We start from the raw sequence: 7,890 nt of genomic DNA, 5'->3' as shown, positions 1-7,890 counted from the left end.
CGGGTTGTCGCCCCTCACGAGGTATCCTTATGGCCCAGACTTAACACCATTGCAGCTCTGGGCAAAGAGCCAGCTGCCGAGACGTGCAACGACATCAGCTCGGCTGAAGGCAATTCTGGCCCGTATGCAACTTTTGGGTGCTGGTCCAGGCGTACACGCAGGCAGCAGGAGGGTCAGAACCCGAGGTGCCCTGGTCGAGGTAGGCGTCAGCCCTGGGGCTGGGCCTTACATCTGGATGACCCAGAAGAGGCCGAGGATGAGGCTGAGATGCAGCTGAACTGTTTGGCATTGTCCTATGTGGCCCCTATTCGCGTTCCGGTGCAGGTGAATGGCCATATTCTCCAAATGGAGTTGGATAGGGGAGCCACTGTTTCTGTGATGGCGTACAGCACCTTTGATCTTATAAAATGAGGTGTGCATACTTTGACTTTGAGTGACACGGCGGCTTGTTTGGCCACTCATGGGGGAATAGCTGTATATTCTGAGGTCTACCCTTGCTCCGGTAGTTTATGGGCGCCAATCAGTTTACCTTTCTCTCCTTGGCAAGGAAATGGCCCTCGCCTGTTGGGTCATGACTGGCTACACCAGCTGCAATTGGATTGGCAACATATCCTCCAAGTGGGTTCTGGCGGCATGCGTGCAGTACTGAGCAAGTTCCCCAAGGTTTTCCAGCCTGGCTTGAGTACAACTAAAGCGGCTGTGGCCAAGATAATAATAATCTTTATTGTCACAAGTAGGTTTACATTAACATTGCAATGAAGTTACTGTGAAAATCCCGAATCGCCACATTACGGTGTCTGTTTGGGTACACGGAGGGAGAATTCAGAATGTCCAAATTACCACCCAGATGGACCCCTAGGCCCAACCCTGATATTTTTGTGCCCGCCTGGTTTCCGACTCCAGTGTTTTCAAACTTGTTTGCCTGGGCCCCATTTTTATTAACCGGCCATCCTTTGCTACCCATGCCGGCCAACCTTCACAACCCACGCAGCCCCAACTTCACAACCCACCATTTTAACTTATCTTTAATATGACAGGTGAGCCTGCTCAGTCCTCAAGATCTCACTTGCTTTGTTATTCAATGTTACATTTCTAATAATGACTTCAGCTGATGAGTTGGAGTTGAGATCTTGCGAAATGGGCTGCATTTTAAAAGCCGGTCGTGCTGTTGGGCACTACTTTCTGCAATCGGGAACGCCACGGCGCAAGGCCCCACGATCGGGAACGCCACAACGCATAGCCTCACAGCCCTCCCGACACCTGCCCGCAATCCACCCACGGTTCACCACCCTGGGTTTGAAAATGACTGCCCTACGCTTTACTGGAGAAAGTCGAGACTGAACTTTGTTGTTTGGGCATCATAAAGCCTGTGTGCTTCGCCAAGTGGTCCCCATAATGAAGCCAAATATGTCCGTCCGCCTCTGCAGAGACTAGAAATTGACAGTGAACAAGGCTTTGAGGGTAGACCATTATGCTTTACCACATATCAAGGATCTGTATGCAACATTGTATGTTTACGAAATTGGACATGAACAGCGGTTATCTCCAGCTGGAGCTCGATAAATCATCATGGCAGTATGCCATGGGGCTCTATGAGTACACCCGGCTTCCGATCAGATCATCCCCATCGTGCGCAGTTTTCCAGTGCATCATGGAGAACATCCTGCGTGGATTGCGACGCATTGTGGTTTACTTAGACGACGTGCTGGTCACAGGGACCACTGACCAAGAACATTTGCAGAACCTCGAAGTGGCAGTGAAACGATTTTCGAAGTATTGGGTCCACCTGCGCCGTGCGAAGTGCATGTTCCACGTGAAGGACGTAGTGTATTTGGGATATCAGGTGAACCGGGTAGGCCTGCACCCAGTCGCCGAGACAGTGTGAGCCATCAAAACTGCTGCCGCCCCGCGAGATGCCACCGAGCTTCGCGGTTTTCTTGGATTAGTAAAGTACTATGGCCAATTTATTCCAAATCTTGCAACCATCCTGGCCCCCTTCATTTGCTCAAGAAGCACAAGCCCGCAGAATTAAGCAAGGCCCATGATGAGGTGATTTAAGAAGGTGAAATGGCAATTGTCCTCTTCAGGGGTGTTGACGCATTTCAACCTTTAAATCCATTGTACATAACGGGCGATGCTTCGCCGTACGGGATTGGGGCAGTCCTGTCTCATCTGATGAGAGATGGCCTTTGCCTCCCGGACGCTGGCTCTGGCTCAGAGAAAGTATGCCCAAATTAAAAAGGAAGGCCTGGCGGTCGTATTTGATGTAAAACAGTTTCATTAGTATGTACATGGTACGCACATTTGCTATTCATCACAGATCACAAGCCATTGCTGGGCCTCTTCCGTGAAGACAAGGCAATCCTGCCAATTGCGTCTGCGAGGATTCAGTGCTGGGCCTTGTTATTGGCTGCTTATGAATACTCTTTCGATAGAAGAGCTACTGGATGCAGACATCCGAGATAGAGGGAACTGTAGTGACATGTATGACTGACTGCTAGAGATGGCCAACACCGAACTGGACAAGACAAGGAGGAAATGGGAGGAAGACTTGGGGTTCGAAATAGGGTGGGGATTCTGCAGCGAAGCACTGCGCAGGGTCAACTCTACCTCCACATGCGCGGGGCTCAACCTAACGCAGTTAAAAGTGGAACATAGAGCCCACTTGACCAGAACCCGAATGAGCAGGTTCTTCCCGGAGGTGGAGGATAGATGTGAACGGTGCCAAGGAGGCCCGGCCAACCATGCCCACATGTTCTGGTCTTGCCCCAGATTTGCTGGGTACTGGACAGCCGTCTTCGAGGCAATGTCCAAAGTGGTGGGGATGAGGTGGAGCCATGCCCAAAAGTGACGGTCTTCGGGGTATCAGACCAGGAGGGCGGACGCCCTTGCCTTTGCCTCCCTGATCGCCCGCAGTAGAATCCTGCTTGGTTGGCGATCAACAGCACCACCTAAAGCTACAGGCTGGCTGTCCGACCTATCAGAATTTCTCCAAATGGAGAAAATCAAATTCACCACCCGTGGGGCGGAAGAAAGCTTCCACAAAACATGGGAGCCGTTCACCCGTCTATTCCGAGACCTGTTTGTGGCCAACACATGAATAAATAAATAGCCAGTAGCCAGGGAGAAATAGCCAGGACAAGATAGAAAGAGGAAAGGGAGGACAAGGGGCTGGCAGAGGGAGGGGAGGGGGGCTGGGGGAAGAGCAAGGTGCGGTAGAAATAGGGGGGGAAGGGTCAGGGAGAGGAGAGCTGGAGGGGGGGGAGGGGTAGGGAGGATAGTATGCTGAGCCAGACGGCGACAGACTGTAAATAGTGAAACCTAAGAAGAAACTTTTGTGACTGTACAATAAATGAAAATGAACGGCAATGTATATAATTTTGAAAATGCCAATCTTTCGAGCACTGCCCAGATTGCACATGCTGATGGGTTGAGCCATCTTCCCCTGCAGACCAAATCCGCAAACCCCCCCTGCGGTGGACAAAGTAGTCATGGCCCTGAATTGTATGGACTCCTTGCCTGTTACTGCACATGTATTCGTGGCTGCAGTCCTACCCCATCCTTGCCAAGGTGCGGCACCTGGTGCTAAACGGTAGGCAGCATCAATTGCTACCAGGGAAGTTGGAAGCTTTCTCTTCCAAGCTGACTGTGGAAGATGATATCCTCCTGTGGGGCACAAAGGTTGTTCTGACGAGGGGCCAGGGAATTGTGTTGAAGGGCCTTCACAAAGGGCACCCCAGAGTGTCCAAAATGAAGATACTGGCGAGAAGCTACCTCTGGTGGCCGGCTTTGGACATTGACATTGAGACCTTGGCCCAGCAATGCTCCATCTGTCAAGAGCACCAGACGCTTCTTGCGGCGGCACTCCTCCACCCTTTGCAGGGGCGAGGACGCCCCTGGACTCGCGTGCACCGGTTTATTCCTGGGGTCCTTGTTCCTCGTCCTGTGGACGCCCACTCAAAGTGGTTGGAGGTCTGCAGGATGCCGTCAAATCACCTCCCGGGCGACTGTCGAGCGATTGCTCACTTCTTTTTACACCCACTGAATCCCTGAGGTGCTTGTGACGGATCGCGGGATCTCTTTCATGAGTGAAGAGTTTGCCGCTTTTATGAAAAGCAATGGGATTCGCAATGTCCACACTGCCCCATACCATCCGGCATTGAATGGCTTGGTAGAGAGGACCGTGCACACGGTTAAAAAGGGGCTATAGAAACAGACTTTGGGCTCGATGGACACCAGGCTGGAAGATTTTTATTCTCTTACAGGACCAGACCATACACAGTAACTGGGGTGTCCGCCTCGAAGATGTTAATGGGTCGTACATGACTGAGTTTAATTATCCCGGACTTTGGTGCGAAGGTGCACCGTAACCAAGATTTACAAGGTATTTGCCGAGTACGACGTTGACCTATTCGACACTTAGCACCTGATCACGCAGTGTTCATTCATAACTTCAACGAAGGTCCTTGCTGGCTCTCTGGAATTGTCATCCGCCAAACCGGGCAAGGCTCTTACCAAGTTCGGGTCTGGGGACAACTAATGTGATGGCATTTGGGTCACATTCGCTCGCGGAGGTTGTTCCCTTGTGAGGTACCTCGAAGGAGCCTGTCCTGGACCCTCCGGCTCCATTGCTGAACCAGCCTGCTGTGATGCCTCCAGTCGCTCTCAACGCCGATATGCCCGACGTTGCATCTTCCAACTCTGAAATGGAGACACAGACCTTTGTGGCTTCGGATGACGATCAGCCGCCTCCCGCCGATCGTCTGCCATGACGTTCTTGCCGCAGACGACTTTCACCAGAAAGGTATACGCCGACCCATCTGGCGTATCAGCTTACTGACGATTTGTCGGGGCCGAAAAGAATTCGATGTTGTCCGCCTGTTCCTCCTTCTCAGCCTCATCGGTCGTCGAGGGGAGTCTTCGGACTTTGAGGGAGAAGAATATAATAGCCCGCAAGGGGCCTACGGGGTGGGAATGATTTTCTTCCCCATGGTCCTTGCGGAGTACAAGCTCCCCCGCTAGGGGCAGGGGATCTCTATTAACCTTTGTATAAAAGGTCAGCCAGTAAGGCACCAACCAGAACAGGAATACGGTAAGGATCTACTGAGCAGTGTAAATATCGTATGTAGATAAAACTATGTTTCTTTATTTTACTTGGTGTGGACTCCCAGTGTCCTTATTTAAACATCTTTTCCCCTTTTCTACCTCTCTCTCCTCCTTTAAGATACTTTTCAAAATAAAAACTTACCACTTTGCCCATGTGGTTGGTAATTTGTCTGGCTTGAAATCTTATTTGAGAATGCTTCTGTGAAACACCTTGGGATGTTCTACTCTGTTAAAAGGAGTTTTACACAAATCAAAGTTGTTATTTCTGTTAATAAGATGGTCAAAGTTCAGTATTCCTGTTTGCACTATTATCAGCCTCCAAGTTACAGTATTAACATTTTTCAAGCTGCGGGAATCTAATGCCATACACTGTGAGGCGCCAGGCTCCAGGAAGATTTAGTCCATTATTAACTCTTGAGTCTTGGCAAGGATGCTAAAAGATGGGCTGAATGTTTTGCAGCAATTTTTGTTTGTGGTTTCAGACTTGCAATTTCTAGATCTTTATTCATATGCGTCAAATTTAACTGCTTTTATTCATAAGCAGCCCTGGAAGCATCCTGGCAGATAGGGATTTTTATTGACAGATATGTTGATTCAAATGGGTTGAGACAGGGAGGAGCTAATGTAAATATTAATGTACCTGTCCCTGTTATTGGATATCTTATGTACTCATCATTGATACCTCATACACACACCTCCACCCAGTTTCACACATCATCACTCAACACTTTGCAGAGGCCACTTTACCCAAAAGCCTCTGTGAATGCAACGTCCTCAAGATGGCGACCGCCTCTTCCTGAGGCAGTTTGGTGTCAGACCGATTCGCGGATATCGGACTCGGTTCGTTCTCATTTTGACACGACACGTATTTCTTTTTTAAAAACGGGGGCAGGTACTACTGCTGAAAGCGGTGACTTTTGAGAGGCGACTCGGCGGTCGTGAGTTTCCCCCCCCCCCTGTCTTGTCAGCGGGACAAAAACGCCGGTAGGCGCGCGCGAGCCACTCAACCTAACACGGCGGCCATGTCCCGCCCCTTCCCCAGCAGCTGATTGGCCGAAGGGGCGGCAGCAGCGTTCCTGATTGGTCCGCGAGGCCTGCCTGTCAATCGGGGTGATGACTGAGTTCAGGATGTGTTTGCCGGCTGAGGCCTCGTCCCGGGGTTAGCTGCTCTTCTGCACTCAGGGAGAGGAGGAAGCTGATGTTGGGCTCTCCGGCCAGAACTTGATCTTTTTCAGTATTGTCCCCCCCCCCCCCCCCCCCCATCGCTCCAGCGGTTAGGCTTGCGAGGCATCCGCTAACCTTCACCAAATAGAACCCATCCATCGCCTCTCTCTTTCTCCCTCAAGCTCGGAAGTCTTCCACTTCCATGAAGCCAGGGACCATAATTGTTCTACCACGTTTGCACCAGAGCAGAATTGGAAGTGCGTTTAAAAAACAAAAACAAATCAAAACTACGAAGTGCTACAAATTGCATAGCAGTTGCACGAGTATTTGTAATTGGAAATGTCAGGCTCATAGTTTTGGTTTGGACTGTTAACGCTGGTGTTCGCCAGAAATGCTGACAGTTGCAAAGGGAAATTGTAACGTTGGGAGACTAGTTAGGAACATAGGACTTTGGAGCAGGAGTAGGGCATTTGGCCCTTTGAACCTGCGCTGCTATTCGATAAGATCATTGCTAATCTGATTGTGGTCTCAACTCCACTTTCTTGTCTGACCTCCATAACCTTTGACTCCCGTGTCCATCAAAAAGCCACCTAACACTGCCTTGAATAAAGTTCTGATGAAATATTGATCCAGCATTTCTTTTTTTTCACAGACTGAATGAATTGCAGTATATTTTCAACATTTTCCTGTTTTAAACGTTGGAAATGACATCCTAGAGTGAATCATTTACAATCAACCAAAAACGTATGTGATCTGTTACTAACTTGTAGAACTTTAAGCACAAAAGGCAACCATTTGATATGCCTGTGCAATGAGCTCCTCACCTGGAGCTGTCTACTTTATTTTCAATTCATTTTATCCATTTATGACCTTTTCAGATACATGACTGATCATATTTTAAATGGTACAGCCTTTGTATTACCCCCTTTGTCCAAGGTTTAATCCTTTGAGCAGCTCTTAAACTTTTCCTTCATGGCTCTGTCAATTTTCCACATTGTGCCTTTAATGTAATTCATGTCTCTTCTGTTTAAATCAGAGCCTGTAAAACATTGTGCTGTAATAATGTACAGCTTGTGTTGTGGTACATTTGTTGGATTTGTTTTTTTGATTGCCACATCCATGTGGTGGAGCTGCTCTGTAGTACTACTCTTAAAAACAACCAGCAGTTATACAATGTGCTTTTAATGCAAAAAAGTGCTTCACAAAATGGGGATGGCTAAGACCAAAGAGTGGAGGAAGATAATCACAATGTATGGTTGGAAGAGTTTGAGATGAGGGAAATCCGGGATCGCATTCCAGAATGTAAAGATGTGGCAGATAGATATGACTCCAACCAATTTGGGATAGTAGAAGGGGTAAGCGATTGGGGAGCTGGGAGGAGGATGTAGTGAGGCCATGGCCAGAATTCACTGGCCATTGGAATTCTCTTTTCCTGCTGGCAGCGCATTCCTACCTGTGGGTTTCCTGGTGGTGTTGGGTGGCTTCAATGGGAAAACTCATTGACAAGCTGCAGGAGGAGAGAATCCTGCTGACAATGGATGGCACGCTGCCAAGAAAAACGTGGCTGGGGACTGGAGAATCCAACCTCTTATCATAGTGGAACATGTTAAATTTAGGGTG

General features: G+C 49.1%; 1 protein-coding gene across 12 annotated transcripts in view; it reads left to right on the top strand.

Annotated features, from left to right (window-relative positions):
- Positions 1–4,355: 4,355 nt before the first annotated feature.
- arfgap1 (ADP-ribosylation factor GTPase activating protein 1) overlaps positions 4,356–7,890 on the top strand; it is a 56,777-nt gene continuing 53,242 nt past the window's right edge. For 7 of the 12 annotated variants that reach the window (XM_072514862.1, XM_072514864.1, XM_072514863.1 and 4 more), the window contains exons 1-2: positions 5,815–5,946; positions 6,923–7,014. The gene's annotated coding sequence lies outside the window, so the exon portion shown is untranslated. Of the gene's footprint in view, positions 5,093–5,814; positions 5,999–6,245; positions 6,266–6,505; positions 6,528–6,922; positions 7,015–7,890 lie in introns of those variants that run through there. The other 5 variants (XM_072514855.1, XM_072514854.1, XM_072514856.1 and 2 more) reach the window with 5 other exon arrangements.

Source organism: Scyliorhinus torazame, chromosome 8, assembly GCF_047496885.1.
Source record: "Scyliorhinus torazame isolate Kashiwa2021f chromosome 8, sScyTor2.1, whole genome shotgun sequence".
Classification (NCBI taxonomy): domain Eukaryota; kingdom Metazoa; phylum Chordata; class Chondrichthyes; order Carcharhiniformes; family Scyliorhinidae; genus Scyliorhinus; species Scyliorhinus torazame.
This window is presented reverse-complemented; position numbering and strand designations above follow the sequence as displayed.